This window comes from Lutra lutra, chromosome 2 (genome assembly GCF_902655055.1).
Source record: "Lutra lutra chromosome 2, mLutLut1.2, whole genome shotgun sequence".
Classification (NCBI taxonomy): domain Eukaryota; kingdom Metazoa; phylum Chordata; class Mammalia; order Carnivora; family Mustelidae; genus Lutra; species Lutra lutra.
Genome location: NC_062279.1, coordinates 185,785,870 through 185,803,353, shown reverse-complemented (window position 1 = coordinate 185,803,353; position 17,484 = coordinate 185,785,870). Strand labels below are relative to the sequence as shown.

Genomic DNA, 17,484 nt, shown 5'->3' with positions numbered 1-17,484 from the left:
CTCCCTTTCCCAATTGATTTTTTTTTAATTTCTTTTCAGTGTAACAGTATTCATTATTTTTGCACCACACCCAGTGCTCCATGCAATATGTGCCCTCCTTAATACCCACCACCTGGCTCCCCCAACCTCCCACCCCCTGCCCCTTCAAGACCCTCAGATTGTTTTTCAGAGTCCATAGTCTCTCATGGTTGACATTCCTCTAGTGGCCCCTATTGGCAGGACATAACCGGAAGCCAACAATCAAAAAGGCTGTGGACCCCACAACCACTGTGCAGAATGTAGAAAGGTAGCTTCTGAGCACAGTTCACTCTCTTGGCGACTGAGCTACTAAATATACTATCTCAGTGTATTTTGAAATTCTATATAAAATAATAACTTTTTGCCTTGGCTATAGATGTTACCAATTTCCATTACCTTTTACTACTGGGCACAGAGGTTCTAAGAAATTGCGTAGAGAATCCTTTGGATTTCAAAAAGACTTCCTGTGTAATAGAAATCCGACATGCCTCAGTAATGGCGATCCACCAGTACAGTAACTGCCGCCCTCCACCAGCAAGGCTAGGAGCCCCACCAGACAGACCAGCAGTCTCAACACTCAAACCTGTGGAACAGTGTTTATGTCAACTGGTGGAAGCATTTCTCCATTAAGAAATCAGACCTCAGAACCAGAAGAACCCCAGGTTACAGGGCCAGAGAGCAAACGTTTTGTGGGTGGATATTAGGTATCATAGTGAGAGAAGCCACTCCCACCTCCACCTTTGATTCTTGGACTCATGTCCCAATTTTTTTCCCTCTGCAAATTGAGTTCCTTGGTCAGAAGCAATGCTATGTGGAGTTCTATGCATGTGAATAAGGCATTATGCAAATTTGATGGTGGGAAGCTTTGTTAAGCAGGGGTTTTATAATAGCCAATACTCATCTTGGCAGAGAAAAACCCATTGGTCGGCCATGTCCTAAAAATCTAGATCTGCCCTCTATCCTGCCCTTTCCCCCTTCCAGATTTTCTTCTTTGCTTCAAGGTGAGGTTTTCTGTTTATTTGAGGACAAATACTGTACGGGCCAGGAGACTGACAGTAAGTTAGGTTTTCACTATGCCTACATTTTAACTTGTGTCTCTGTCTAGAGGAAAATGACAAAGGACAGTGGGGTGGAGGTCAAACACGCATTTGGAGGCAAATGTTCCCCCTGAAAACAGCTTGACCTCAATCTCAGTATTTATGCTCCTAAGCAGAATGATTTCATGAAGAATGGTTATTCTACACTTATACACATTCAATTATGATTTACATTTATGTTTACTCTGAGGAGGAAGTATGCAGTGTAAATACATTGTTTTAACTCAAAAGGGCTGAGAACATAAGCAATTTTCTCTCTATATGTTTAACATTGTCACGGCAGCATTGTTTCTGTTTAATGTTAGTTTTCAAGCTGGTGAATCGCTTCTCGGCCTTTTGGCTAAGATCAAGTGTAGTTTTCAAGCTGGTGATACCTTCTGATATTGGTGATACCAATATAATCCAGTAGTAACCCTGACTTGTATTTTTTTTTATTTTATTTATTTATTTGACAGAGAGAGAGAGAGAGAGATCACAAGTAGGCAGAGAGGCAGGCAGAGAGAGGAGGAAGCAGGCTCCCTGCTGAGCAGAGAGCCCGATGTGGGGCTCGATCCCAGGACCCTGAGATTATGACCTGAGCCGAAGGCAGAGGCTTAACCCACTGAGCCACCCAGGTGCCCCCTGACTTGTATTTTTATAAGCATTTAAAGAGCCGAAAGCTCACTCCACCACTGAACATTTTCGAGCTGTAATGACAAGGACTAATTCCCAAGGGAAGATAGATTTAAGAAGACACAGTCCCTAAGCACCAATCTAATTCCAGATGGTCACTTGGTTTCCTGCAGAACAAATACTCATCTCCTCTCCCTCAGCTTTGGTTGATTTGACTTTTTCCCATTTCAATATCTTGTTTTGTGGTCAAATTCTCATCACCCTTCTCGACTATGGAAAGAAGAAAGTTGAACTATTTTTTTTAAAGTTTTATTTATTTATTTGACAGAGAGATCTTAAGTAGGCAGAGAGGCAGGCGGGGGGGAGCGGGGGGAGAAAGCCGACCCCCTGCTGAGCAGAGAGCCTGATGTAGGGCTCAATCCCAGGACCCTGGGATCATGACCTGAGTCAAAGGCAGAGGCTTAACGCACTGAGCCATCTAGGCACCCTGAACTATTTTTTAAATACACATAATCATGAATTTTTTTTTCAACAAAAATGCAGTGAGGACCCACTTTACATCAAGAATTGAGGTTAGGTAATGAGTGTACTGCTGTTGTAAGTGTTCTTACAGGTCAGGCCAGTTTTAGTGGCCCAATAGGATAGGATCACAGTAACTGGGACAGAAGGACAATTCCCTGGTTCCTCTGCTCATGGGAATCCCAGTCTCATCCTAATCCCTCTTTCTGGTCTGGAGTCTTTTGTGGGGTGTGTAGTCTTCCTTTCCCTGTCCTCTCTAGGGTTTTGTACCTTGCATGGCTGAGAATTCACCCTTTGCGACTCACTCCTGGGGACTATGTAAGCTATACACTGGTAAGCACCAAATGTTGAAACCAGAAAACCTGGATCTGTTGTCAGATTCAAAGGGTAAAGGCCATGCCAGAAATAGGAAACCACGCTAATGAGTTCAGGAGCCTGGTGAAATGAAGAGCAAAAGTCAGAGATCGTACATTGCACAGGGCCTGGAGACAGGGCTACCACCCAGAATTCTTCAAGTTGTGCACGGCCAGCTCCTACATGCTCCCTTCACATAAATCACTACATGATGGACACTCCCTCCAACTGCATACTGCCCAACCTGCACAGTTGTATGAGCTATGCTCTGAGGCTTGTTTCTGTTTGCTTGGTTTGTTTTTGTCTTCTGCACTGGTGCACCATGGGACGTGGAGGACATTACTTCCAGGCCAAGATGGAACAGACACACCAGCTTCTTCCTCATCTCTCCATGGTCTGCCTCATGAGGGTACCCATGTCAATGGTCTTATCCCCTCTTAGAAGCACCGCTGTGCTTAACCTTTGATTTTATATAGAATCTAGTGATAACTACACTGTATTTATCTCAGACTTATTAAAACAGTGTATCGTCCCGGAAGAAGGCAGTCTGACCATTTCTCCCATTGTGGAGCACTCAGTGGTCCCCCACACCTGTTCCAGCTCAGAGCCCCCTTCACCCTGACCCTCAACAATTACCTTTCCCTGGTGAGTGCCGTTCTCATCTGCTACACATCTAAAATACCAGACTAACATCAGCTCCCCAGGCCTTCAGAATTTCCCCCTCTGTGTCAGCACTCAGCTTCTGGTTGTGTGTACTTCCCATGGGGATATTTGACTCCTCATGGAGCAGATTCCTCTAATCCTTTATTTAGGTCCTAGAATAGTTGTTAGGCCTGCTCACAATTATGTCATCCTTTCAGGTGCATGGTAGGATTCCACTTACCCACTCTCTTTGAAGTTCCATGTGGCATAGGACTGGTTTGGTCAATGAAATGGGTGCAGATATGAGATTTCCAGGCAGAGAGTTTAGGACCCAGGGCGTGATGCACTGTGACCCTTTCACCTGATGAGATGACCAAGAAAGCACATGTCATGGGAAAGCCAGCCTTATCTGCATCCCTGAATGACTATAATGCATACAGCCTGCCTGAAACCCTTGCTGGAAATGTAACATCAGCAAGAAATAAATGTGGGTTGTGATAAGAAACTGAAATGTTGAGGTTGTTTGTTGTTGCAGCTGATGCAAGGTCTTCAAATGTCTGGAGTTGCAATGAGTACACACACTCTAGGCCTTCATGCTCTACCCTCTACTAAACCAAGATGCTAATCCAGAAAAGAGCTGGGGTGAAGGGTACAGTAATTATCATTTCCTAAAATCAATGTTGAGATTCACCATTATGATTTCCACCATCTTGAAAGAGATCAACGGGCATGTCTTGGATTCCATGATTTGCCACAGTGATGTGACTGCAGTGAGGGAGAAAAGAAGGTAAGTGGCACACTGGATTGCAGAGCTGGCTGTTTCTAGAACAGCTAATCCCTTACCAAAGGGCTTTAGTGGTTTATCTGAGCCAGAACAGTAGGAATCTGGCTCACTCTCTGGAATCACAAGAGCAAACATCATTCCTGAGTGCAGACTCATTTCAACAGAGCCAAAGCTGGAGAGCATAACTGTGCTCAGGGACCCTTGCTTGTCCCTGGTTCCCACTGCTCCCAGCCTTCACTTTCTCTTGGTCCCTGGATGGAGCATATGACAAACTCAGCCCAGTTGTGGGATTTTTGAGATGTATGACTAATGGCATGTGTTTGGTTAAAATTGTTAAGTTGGCAAATTTGATTCCCATCCTTAGCCTCTGAACATAACCCTCCCTCCCCCATACTGAGACTCCTTCTCGCAAAGTTGGCTATCAAACAGCTTCTCTTGAATTGTTGTCAGCAGATAAGTACTTCAACAAACAGCATTTTGAATCTCTTCACTGTGTGCCTCATGTGAGAGGCACTGGGGACAGAGAGAGGGTAAGGAAATGTCAGTGACTTATGGCCTCATGCTGGGTTGGCAAATTATAGCCCATGGGCCAAATCCAGCCTGTGGCAGGTTTTGTAAATAAAGTTTCCTGGGATGCAGCCATGCCCATTTGCTAACACACTGTTTGGGGCTGCTTTGGGGCTGTATCTGCAGAGGTAAATAGTTGCAATAGAAACTGCACAGTCCACATGGTCTCAAGTATGTACTATCTGTCCCATGCCAGAAAGTTTGGCAACCCCTGTCTAGCAGATTATTAGCTGTTCTAGGGGAGTTAGCTTTTTTTTTTTTTTTTTTTTTTGGCAACTCTGAGACTCAAGGGAATGATGCCAATAGTGGAGGTTCAGGCAAATAAGAAGCTATTTTGAAGGAGGAATTCACTTCTAGTTGCAGTCAAAGCATACCCCATAGACGGCTGTCTTCTCTGTCAATCCAGGATTTTTGCCTTTTCCAAATCCCTGCACAGAACTGCAAGCACCAGGAAGAAGAGATAGTTCTCTCGGCTGGGTCTGGCCCCCATGGAGGAGATCTAGAGCATAACTCCCCTGTGGTTCCAGGAGCACCCAGCCCAACTCTGTGCACAGACACAAGCTAACTTTGACTTCTTTACTCCTCTGGGTTTTCTGATGACAAGAGAGTGAATTTTTTGCAAGCCCCAGAAAAGATCTTCAATACTCCCTTTCTCTCCAGAGGCACCAATAAGGGGGTTTCAATGGAGAACTTCAAGAGAGCCCATCAATTTCTAAGCTAAGGGAAAATGGGGAAAGCTGAGTCGGCCTCAGGTCAGGAAGCCTCTTTGCCAGACTATATCCATTCCCTATGTGAGAGGATGGTTGCCCACTGAAATGCCCAGCTCTCTCAATGGTAGAGGAGAATCCTGGCCATGGTTCCAGGGCCCAAGCAAGTTTCTCTGTGAGCAGGACCAGAGTCTTCTAAGAAACTTGGGGACTTGATCATACTCTGATTATGGAGCCTAGACTGAAACCTCTGCCCATGAATGTGGGTCACGCAGCTGAAAGCTATACCTCATGGGGAGCCAGCCAGCTGGACCCTGGGACATGCCTCCTCCCAAGGCTGCAAATGACACATTGGGCTGGAGTCAGGCTGAGGAGGAAACTTTCTCAGTCTGTGATGGCAACCTTAATGGAGAGGAAAGAAAATCTTGTGGGGCTTCAGAACCCTTCTTCCTCCTCTGGCGTTGTCGTGGAAACTCTGTCATCTCAGCAAACATGGGCAGAGTGTCTGGGGAGCAAGGCAGTGTCCCAGTAGAAAGCTACCAGAGATGCAAAGTTGTCTAGGATGTGGCCGCATTGCCTTCAGAACCATGAAGCAGAGAGAGCAGAATCTATAAAAGGAATTCAATCCTGGAGTTTGGAGAAAGATGTATCTAGGTTTAAATCTCAACTCCACCACTTACTAGCTATATGAGTTTGGTTATATTCATTCATTCATCCAGGAAACATTAATTGGAGGCTGACTATAAACCAAGTGTCCTGCTAAATGCCAAGGACACAGAGTGGACCAACATAGAGGAGATGACTTTTCTTGCTTTCATAGAATTTACATATTCTAATGGAGGAAAACAGACAAAAAGCATGTATACATATAAATAAAAAAATACTACTAGAGATTGGTAGAGGCTATGAAAAACATAGAGTAATGCGTAAGAGTGACTTAGAGCAGTAGCTCTATAAGAACAAGTAGTTAGGGAGCCTTCTTGGAGAAGGTAGGTTTTGAATAGAGACCTAGGGAAGGAGGCGGTCAGGTGACCATTTGGAGGAAGAGGATTCTAGGAAAAGAGAACTATTGGTGCAAAGGTCTGCTCACATGAGTCTCTGAGTTTCAATTTCTTTGTCTGTAAATGGGAAATAATTTGCTTAATGGGATTGCTGTAAAGGTTCAGTGATATACACTGCATCTAAAGTACTTAACTCAAAGCATAGTACTAGGGTTAAATGCTCTTTAACATTACTAAATACATAAAATCACAAGATGCAGTTAATTCTGAGAGCGTGGGGTGAGTGCCGAGTCATGAAGGACTAACATTTGCCTCTTACCTTGCAGAATGGAAAAGGCTTTGTTAAATAGGTCAGATCTTTCAGCTGGTAACTTCTATCTTCCCAGGAGCTTCCCTTTCAGATGCTGACCACACTTCATCATAATAACATGAATATGTTTCTTTACTCCAATCTGTAAATTACACAGAAGTAGGGATTTCTTGTTTTTTTTTCCCCCACCATTCTACTTCAGTGCTTAAATGAGATAATGCATGCCAAACATGTAGCATAGTCTTTCTTCCGTACGTGAGTGAATAAATGAATGATTCAATGAATGAATAGTGGGAAGGACATTAAGGTAGTAAGTACAGCATGAAGTAGAGTCTGTTTGGGAACTGGTAATGGACCAGCAAAGAATGAATGTGGAATCCAGAGAGAGTGACCCTCTTAGTCAGAGAGAACTCTTCCTGCCTGACTACCTTTGAACTAGGATATCAGATTTTTTCTTGCCTTCAGACTCCAACCCAAACATCAGCTCTTCCTAAGCCTCAAGCCCACTACCCCCCAACTGGAAACACACCTTTCACCTTTCTTGGGGCTCAGGCATTAAGATCAAACTGTGATGACACCATCAGCTGTCCTGGGGCTCCACCTTGCTGACTCACCTTGCAGATCTTGGGACTGGCCAGCCTGCATAATCATGGGAGCCGATTCCTTATAAAAAAAATCTATCCATATATCCTTTTGGTTCTGTTTCCCTGGAAAACCCTGGCTAACACAAAAGCCCATCCTAAGGGATCTACTTTAATTTAATCATCCCTTTAAAGACCCTATCTTCAAATACAGCCACATCCTGAGGTATTAGGGATTAGGGCATCAACATCTTATGCGGGAGGAGGGACACAGTTCCACCAGTAACAGTGAGCAAATAATCCATTCTTTGTTCAAGCCATTGTTAACTGCAACTGAGAATGTATTAACTGCTCACACCAGGTGTGGATTCCACATACCAAATTTGATGATCCATGAGGTGTCTTGCTATATTTCCATGGTAGCATATTAAAATGTGTTCCGTCTTTGATGAGTTATTTAATAGTTAACATGTGGGCTTGGGAGAAAGGAAGTCTCAAAAGGGTGTCAGTTTGGCGACTGACTTTTGGGGCGATTGCCAACCATGCTTCAAATTGTCCATTGCCAGCTAACCCTAAAATAACACCATGCACCCCTGACGTGAAAAGTCATCCCAAATCTGGAGTCATCATCTGAGCTTTGGGGTGACGGAGGGGAGGTTCAGCAGCCATGGAGAGATAGGTCTCTTAGCCAAACTTACTGACATATCCCTATGCATGCCTTCCAGCCAATGTCAGCTGCTAATCTGTATGAATTAATGCAGTAATAATTGGGCCGTATTCAGCAAGCACTAATTTCTTTCACTACATCAAATCAAGCCTCACGATTGTTTCGAAATAAACACGCCATCCCTAGAATGCTGAATCCCTGCACCGGCAGCTGGGTTCTGAATGGGTCTGGAAAGGTCCAGGGAGGAGGCTGGGTTGCCAAATGGTAGGACTCAGATTCCTGAGTGCGTGAGACCTGATTGAGCCCAACCACATTTTATTTATTTATTTTTTAAAGATTTTATTTATGTGACAGACAGAGATCACAAGTAGGCAGAGAGGCAGGCAGAGAGAGAGGAGGAAGCAGGCTCCCTGTTGAGCAGAGAGCCTGATGCAGGGCTCGATTCCAGGACCCTGGGATCATGACCTGAGCTGAAGGCAGAGGCTTTAACCCACTGAGCTACCCAGGCGCCCCCCCAACCACATTTTAAAGGATGAGAGGAAGTCAAGCTTTGATTCTGGCCAGTATCCAAGGAGCTCTCACCCAGGAGCAATCTTCGGGGTTTCTACTTTCTTTAGAAGCCTCCAGCTCAACAGAATGCAGAGTCTGCCTGGCTGCTGCTCCACGTGCCTTGGTAAGGGGGCTCTTGCCGTGTCGCCGCAGTGAAAGACCCCGAGAGAGACTTTTTCAAAGACTCTCGGGTCTGGACTGCAGGTAAACCTCAGAGGAAGTGTCTAACAGACTCTTACAAGCGAGAAAACAGGAAAACCGAAGAGAGAGAGAGAGACTTGGGGTCAGTGAGCAGGAGATGCTTTTCTTTGCTCTGCCTACAGGAGGGGAAGAAGGAAAAAGAAGAACAAGGTCTAGAAAGATGATAAGGAAGCAGGGCAAGGACTGGCGAGTTAGGCTGGCCAGAAGATGCGCTGCTTCTCCACAAGATATTTAGCGATCGATTGGTGGGAACTTCAGATGTCTGCTCCATCACTGGGCAGGTCGTTAAGTAAAATCATGAAGGTCAACATTGCAGGCTCTCTTCTCTTCTCTCTCTCCCACACACTCTCATATTAATGAGCACCTCCTCTGTGCCAGGCCCTGTCCTGGGCCCTGGGGACAAAGCAGACAGAGCTCCTCTCTTCCCTCCCTCTGTTCCTATCCCTTCTCCCCTCCCTCTCCCTCTCTTCATCTTTCTCCCACCGTCCCTCTCCTCCTCCCTCCTCCCTGACCCCCTGCTTCCTCCCTCTTTCTCCCCCACTCCCCACTCCTCTTCTCCCCTTTTCCATGTTTGCTGCCTGGCACCCCCACTCCTGATGAGCTGCTTATCTATCCACAAGCTTAGAATGTCAGAGCCTAGAAAGCTTCTTTAGATTTCTCTTCTCTTCCCTTCTGTCCTTATCCTGTCAGTCAGGATGAAAGAAATTATGTTGTGTAAGTCTGTACATTTCTCTGTGATCCAGCTTCCAGGCCTTAGAGCTGCCTGCGAGCTGCCACATCACCAGGGTCTGGATTCAGACACAAGCTGTAGGGGTTCTGGGAAATAGGTGCCATTGTGCCCCCAAAGCTCCAAACTTCTAGGTCATGACTGAAAAGCAGAAAGGAAGCTGTAAATCAAAGCTCCAAGGACATCGCTTATGGCAATGGTGGTAATGAACCAGAACCCAAAACATGATGAGACTCTGCAGTCATCTTCCAGTTTCTGGAGGAACACTGCTGCCTATGGTATGCAGGTCACACACTGTACAGTGTGCCTGGCTGAGAGGGCAGCTTACCAAGGGGCCAAGCTGTATGCTTTTGTACAGAGCTGTGTCTGTCCCATCCAAAGGGGTCCCTTGTTATGTACTTGGCTGTTGGCTGTTGGGGCCACTCTTGCTTACAGGGCCTATCTCTTTGAAATCCTCACAGGGACACAGGTGTATGCCAGTGCTGGTCAGGCGTATAGATGATGAGGTAACAAATAGACTAACTTTTTAAAGTAGGTATTTTTTTTTAATATTGTTCTTTGAAGTGTGTTTTAGAATTATTATAAATGTAATGCCATCTCTTATGCCTTTTGCATGTGAAAAGTATATAATAATAACTATATATATTATGTAACATGAATAATTAAAAGTATAGTAACTCCCATTTATGTGAACTTTCTCGGTTCCTGGTACTATACTGGGTGCCTATATATTTTGTTCCACAATTCTTCCTTCCCTGCCTGCCTCTACTAGAGTTCATCATGCGTGGAATATTCTTCCTGCTCCACTGACTTTGGCCTTAGCCATAACATATTTGGGCAACAGAACTGGGCAGAAATAACACTGTGCCAGTTACTTATAGCTGAAGATATATGAGACATGGTGAGGTTCTGCCAGCCCTCTTGAGGTTCCATCCTCCACCACAAGAGGAACATGCCCCCAGGTAATTTTTGTTCTTTGACCTGAAACCATGACATGTGGAGCACACCTGAACCTGACCCAGAGCTCAGAGTCTAGCCAAGTTCAAACACAGCTGAGTACGGCCAAAGCACAGTGAAAAGACCCATGAACATCAAGTAGATGTACATTGTTTCAAGTCATGAAGAATTGGGGGTTGTTTGTTACATGGCATTATCAATGACAGGAACACTTACGGTGCCTGATGCTTTTCTTTTTTCTTTCTCTTTTTTTAAATTCTTGTGATCATTCTTTAAAGTGTGTGTTCCTATTTTACGTAAAAGAAAACCAAGGCTCTTAGAAGTTGAATAACTTTTTAAAGTTAATAACAATTATTAACATATTAGCCAGTACTAATATCCAGCTCCATTTGATTCCAAGTTCTTCATACTGTGTCCAGAATATTAATGCTGTGTTCCCTCTAGAGATCCTTAACCAGCAAAAATGACATAATTACAGTCAATAAGTTTGTGTTCTATTTAGGCACTAGGACCAATGGATTTAATTTTGCAAGATTGCATTCAAACTGTCTCTCTGCTCAACTGTCAATTCCACACAACATTATTTTAAGCAGAATTCATCCTTCCTTTCCCCTCTACCCACCCCAAACTTCCTGTTTTTTAAATCTTCAATAGTTTTAAGGGTCCTAAATGTGATTCCTATTTCTTGAGGCTGAGATGACCAGAGGCTGAGGTAGAGTTTAACTTGGCATCTTGTTTGTTGTCAGTATGATAAGCCAGAACCAGATGCAGATCACTGAACTGAAGGATGACTTCTGTCTCCTGATAGCAATTTAGGCAGAAAAAAACAAAAAACAAAGCCCTTTGATGTATTGTTCAGTGAAAAAAGCAAGGTGTAGAACAATGTGTATTATACATTATTATTTGTGTGTTTGAGAAGCATGTGCATGTATGAATGTTTATAGTCTCCACAGGATTTCTTCAGAAGAATACCCTAGAAGCTGGCAATGGTTCTACCTCTGATAAGGGAACTTAGTGGTTGGTGGGGGGCAGGGATGCAAAGAGAATTATTTTTCCCTGGGTAGTCCTTTAAAGCTTTCTAAATCAGTGTGCATGTTTATATCACTACTCAAAATAATGGAAAGATTTTTTTAAAGAAGAAAGCATACCTTCTTCATTCTACCCCCATTTTTCACAACAGTCAGGCTATATCTCCTAGGTTTCAGATCCCATGACTTTTTATTATTATTATTATTTTTAAAGATTTTATTTATTTATTTGACAGAGAGAAATCACAAGTAGGCAGAGAGGCAGGCAGAGAGAGGAGGAAGCAGGCTTCCCGCCGAGCAGAGAGCCCGATGCGGGGCTCGATCCCAGGACCCTGAGATCACGACCTGAGCCGAAGGCAGAGGCTTTAACCCACTGAGCCACCCAGGCACCCCAGATCCCATGACTTTTTTTTTTTAATTAATTTTTTATTTTTTCAGCATAACAGTATTCATTATTTTTGCACCACACCCAGTGCTCCATGCAATCCGTGCCCTCTACCATACCCACCACCTGGTGCCCCCAACCTCCCACCCCCCACCCCTTCAAAATTCTCAGATCGTTTTTCAGAGTCCATAGTCTCTCATGGTTCACCTCCCCTTCCAATTTCCCTCAACTCCCTTCTCCTCTCCATCTCCCCTTGTCCTCCATGCTATTTGTTATGCTCCACAAATAACTGAAACCATATGATAATTGACTCTCTCTGCTTGACTTATTTCACTCAGCATCATCTCTTCCAGTCCCATCCATGATCCCATGACTTTTTAAGAAGACTTGGAAGGAGGAGCTGGCCCAAGAGGAGGAGGCCCTTTCTGCCATGTTCTCTTCCCTGTATAGTTGAGGTGGTGCCAGATAAACATCTTCAAAGTCTCTAGAGACAGCAGAGGCAAACGAAGGGGCATAAGCTGGAGCCCATTGGCTTCCACAAGTGAAAGTGATCAGCTGTTTTCTTAAAAACAAGACATCCCCCAAAATGTCCTCTGATCTTGCTCTGAGTTACACTATGAACGTGCCAAAAGTCAAAGTCCTAAGATTTCCACCTGAAAGACAAGGATGTTTTTCCGTTAAATCCTAATCATATCTCTAGAGTTTATCAATTGTTTCAATAAACAGACATCTATGTCCATTCATTATAAAAAAAAAAAAAAACAAGGTAAATAAATCAACTTTCAAATCATGTCCTTCTGCAAACACCAGCTGCACCGGAAAAGGAAGGCAGCCTGCTAGCAGGCTCTCAGTGCAGGGCTGGGCTGGGGCTGTCCACATGCATATCCAGAGCCTGTTAATGTGTCCTACAGCCCACAGGAAAGAAACTCAGCGGAAAACAAGAAGGCAGAACAATTGTGTGAACTTACCTCCCCTTCTTACTCTCTAAACATCTGGCTCCTGCATGTGTCAGCTCTTTGATTTGAGCACGCTCTGGGGTTATTGATACGGAAAATCTCCACCTGGGTGAGGAGCGGGATGTGGACCGACTACCTCTTCATTAAAGAACGATTAGCACAGACTCAGTTTTTGTCGCAAAATAGTGGAGCAGGTTGGTTATAAGCCACGTTTCTGAAATGGCCCAGCTCTGTCTCTGCCAACTCTTTATGGAGTGAATACAACAAAAGCTGGAAGACAAGAGACAGTAAGGAGAGCCCTTATGATTAGGGCTATAGAAAAAAACAAAACACACAAGACGCCATCTTGGTATTGGCTAGCCATGGGGAAAATCTCTGCTGTTTAACATAATGCATTTATAAACACAGATGTCAGGGATGAAACAAGTTTATTTTTATAGTTCCGCATCTTACGTTTCCCCAGTTGATTCCTTTTCTTATCTACTTCTACGTCAGAACGGGCAAACAGGATTCAAGTGATGCATTTGGATGGCTTGCTTCCCAGAATTGTGTCTCTAGTCATCAATGGGACACTTCATTCCACCTGTGGACAAGGCAGTTTTGTGATCATCACAACCGTCCCCACTGTCGTACTCCTTGTTTGATTTCACTGGGATACTTTGAATACCAACCTCCCAAGCTTACTTTGATGGCAGCTAAAAATCAGTTTGGTTGTGGTATTGCCTGGAGATCGATCAGCTATTAGATTTCTGTGTCTGTGAAATTTTAACTATCCGCCCAATTTTTAAGTACTTAGAGCCACTTAAATTTGGTTAGGCTGCAAACTTAATTTGCAAGCAGAGCATGATGACTGCAGACTGCATGCAAAGCTTGCAGGGCACTTCTTCCCCTTCTCTTTTGCACCTCTCTCATTAGCACCTGCTCCCTTGGCTGGGTGGGTGAGCCTATGAAATAAGGGGCAATGACAGTGTCACTGAGCCAGTGCCACCAAAAGGAAATCCAGCAAGGCTCAGGGTAAAGCCCTGTGTTCAGGCTATAAAAAAGAAATCAGGGGCGCCTGGGTGGCTCAGTGGGTTAAGCCGCTGCCTTCGGCTCAGGTCATGATCTCAGAGTCCTGGGATCGAGCCCCACATCGGGCTCTCTGCTCAGCAGGGAGCCTGCTTCCTCCTCTCTCTCTGCCTGCCTCTCTGCCTGCTTGTGATCTCTCTGTCAAAAAAATAAATAAAATCTTTAAAAAAAAAAAGAAATCAGTCACACAATTTTAGATTAGGAGAGACTGAGTCAGCAGCCACATACATGAAAGAGATTTGAGAGTTTAGTTAACTGCAAGCTAATTTTTAAAAAAGTTAAACATCATACACTTCCAGTGTATCAACAAGCACTACTCTAAATATTTTACAAATGTTAACTCTTTCCATTATCACAGCAACTTAATAAGGTAAGTATGATCATTAGACCCAATTATCAAATGGAGAACTGAGGCATGAAGAAAACACAAATTGTGTCTAGTAACATAGCTAGAAAGGGTCAGAACCATAATTCAGATTCATGAAGTCTGGCTCCAGACTCTATGCTCTTAATGTAACCTTGGTGTAAGGCAGTAGTGGGTGTAACTGGTAGAAAATAAATTTGGAATAGGTTTTGTTTAATGTTGTTACTAATTGAAGCTCATTAAAAGAAAATTGTGAAGATCAAAGCTTCTCTTAAAAGAAAACTAGATGTCCAAAAATTTCAAATGTTTCAAATAACAGCGAACAAAGTGAAATTCTAGAACCTTAAAAACAATTAATATTATCTTTATAAAGTTGATATAATGATGTTATACCCATAATTTTGTGATCATTTTGGTGGAAACTATCAACTATTTGGTAGAAATATCAGGGTAATGTTCCAAGTCAAATTAACCTTCTGCGTCTTCAGTCTCATTTGTCCAATGTGTGGAATGAGCTCAATAATTTCCTAATCTTTTCACATTTTAAAAATTCTAATATTCTCCCAAATGATCTTTCAGGCCAATCATGAATTTATTTATTCAGTCATGGAAATGGCATTTTTCTAAGCATTTACTTCTTTTACAAGGCATCCTGCTGGCATCATGGAGAATGGTGAGATGAGAAGGTAAGCCTTGCGCTATAATGCAAACCCATCGAAGTTCTTCGACAAAGTATTGGTTTGTGTTCTTAGCTGCAGACAACATTATCACTCTACCTGCTTTGTATAAGGAAGGATTTGGTAGGGGGATTTTAAATATTCACAGAATCTTTGGAAAAGCTAGAGGGATAATATCTGGACTGAAGCTCTTAGAACCCTAAAGCCACCCTCGAGAACTGGCCTGACACAGATGCCTTGCACTGATTCTAGAACCAGCTGGATGTCTTTCTCTGTCTACAACAGCAAAATGGGTGTTCCATGCTCCTCTTGTTTCCATAACTCAATTCCAAGTCAAATCCTGTCATAGATAGTTAGGATTGGAAGAAACTGAATAATGGTGGTGCTTTGCAGGGGGACGGGTTACGTGGGAAAAATCAACTTTGGGAGGATTCTATTTGAGATAGGCAGAATCCACAGTTTTGGGAACTATCAAAATGTAGAAAGGGTGTTTAAGAGGTTTTTGGCAGCCATGAATAACAAACGTCTGCTACAGGTATTTCTCTCAATTCAGCAATGGGAAGGCTGTTATTTAAGAATAATGTTGAGTTATGTTTGTTTGAGATATTTATAACTGAAAATTAATCCCTTTGATGATGGTAGTGGTGGTGATGATGATGGTGGTAGTGATTATTCATTGAGGATTTTTCAATATTTTAGCCACTGTTTTCCATATTATACACTTGATCTTAGCCAAAAGGCTGAGAAGCGATATGTTTTCCATATTATAGTGGAAATATTATTTTATGTTTCGGTGGAGTAGACCCCTCTTTAGCTGTCAAGGAAACCTATGACCAAGGCTTAAGTCATTCAGCATATTCCATTCCCTGGCCATCCCTGGATGGGCATTTGAAGGTCTTCAGATCAATGAGTGTCAGGCTTAGGATTTTTATTTGATTGTTGGACTGGAACATAGGAAAATGGGGTCTATGTTTCTTGACTGCCATCTTGCCACCATGTGAATCCTTGAACAAAGCCAAAAAAAGGAGAGTAGAGCTAGAATTGGAGAAAGATCAAGTTTTGGTCACAGCATTTGAGCCCCTGGATCAAGCTACTGCTATAATTGGCATACCTCCCAAATTTACATTTAAGTCAACAAATTCCCCCATTTCTCTTTAAACCACACTAAGTCATGTTTTCTGTGATTTCTTTCCAAAGTTGTCTTAATTTCTTCATATACATTAATCCTTTAATTCTCAGAAAATACCCTATCACATTTCATAGATGAGGACCCAAAGGATCAAAAAGATTAGTACCTTCCCCAAAGTAACAAAACTTGTCCACATGACTTCAAAGCACAGGTCCTTCACCTCTTGTGTTATGGGAGGGTATTGGAGAGTACTGGGTGGGTGGTAGAACTGTGATTTAAAGTTTGAAAAGCATACCTTAGGGACTGATAGTAAGCCACTCTGGATGTCAGGGAAATACCTTACATTTCCTTTATATGCCCTGCAATGACTAGATGTACATTCTGTGCAGACTGGCTTTCAGAATGCATTGCTTGCTTACTGAGTGAACTGGCAGAGAAGGGAATGGAATGCTTCCAGTCTGGGGGGATAAGAGAGATTAGCAATCTCCACCTATATGAAGGGACATTATATAAATGACAAGGACAGCAAGCCTATATAACCCTGGCTAGAGAACAAGGGTACGTGTGGGGGTGTCTGTGTTGCAGGAAGATGAACAAAGTTTTAACATCAAACAGGACCTTCTACTCTCAATGCTATGCAAGACTACAGACTCATTTTCTGGAAATATTAAAGAAAGAACAATATAATGATCTTCCTAGCCTACTGATATTTCCCTAACCACAAATGCTCTTTCATGTTTTCATTGCATGTGCCATTCCCTCTGCTAGGAAAGTACTTCCCACCCCTTGTTTGTCTAGCAAACTCTTACTCATCCTTTAGATTTAGCTCAGGTGCCTCCTTCTCAGGGAAGCCCTCACGGAACTATTACCTTTGGCTCAATTCCTCCTTCCTCCATCTCCCCACAGCATCTTATGTGTACCTACATTAGACCTTAACACACTTTATTTCAACAATTTGTCCTAATTTTCTGAATATAAATCAAGGGGCACATTATTTCTCCTGGTATTCCTTGCTCCTTACATAATGCCTGCAACTCTAGGTGATCTTGCAAATCCTGCTAAGAAAGCCCTTCCTCGGTATCTTTCTCTCAAACTCTCTTCCTGTTTGTTTTTCAGAATGCTGCATAGAAATCACCTCCTTGGGAAGCCTTCCTTGACATCCAAAGCTGTTTTCCCTGTGTAGTCCCCAAAGCAACCAACACATATGTAATGATTAAGAGAGAAGGTGTCAGTGTCTGATTGCCTGAACTTGAATCCCAGGTCTGCCATTTCATAGCAGGTTCCTAACCCGGCTGTGCTTTGGTTTACACATCTATAAAACAGGAATAATCATAAAAAACAATATACCTCATAGACATTTTGAGAGAGAGGGTGAAATCTGAGAGGAAACAAGCTGCAGTAGAACCACAAATATTAACTGAGGATTGACCATGTGGAAGACACTGTTCTGGGCACATCAGCAGGGAATGAAACAAAGATTCCTGTATCGTGGCATCATTTACATGACACCTTACGTGGTGTAAGAGAGTAACCAGCATAGAGATGGCATGACATACAATAACTAATCTAAATTAGTAAATCACA

General features: G+C 43.1%; 1 long non-coding RNA gene across 1 annotated transcript; it reads left to right on the top strand.

Moving 5' to 3' along the window:
* Positions 1 to 3,784: 3,784 nt before the first annotated feature.
* On the top strand, positions 3,785 to 17,198 carry LOC125094368 (uncharacterized). The gene is made up of 4 exons (XR_007125485.1): positions 3,785 to 4,029; positions 9,798 to 9,867; positions 14,742 to 14,780; positions 17,017 to 17,198. It is a non-coding gene; the product is annotated as an uncharacterized LOC125094368 (long non-coding RNA).
* The last annotated feature ends 286 nt before the right edge of the window (positions 17,199 to 17,484 follow it).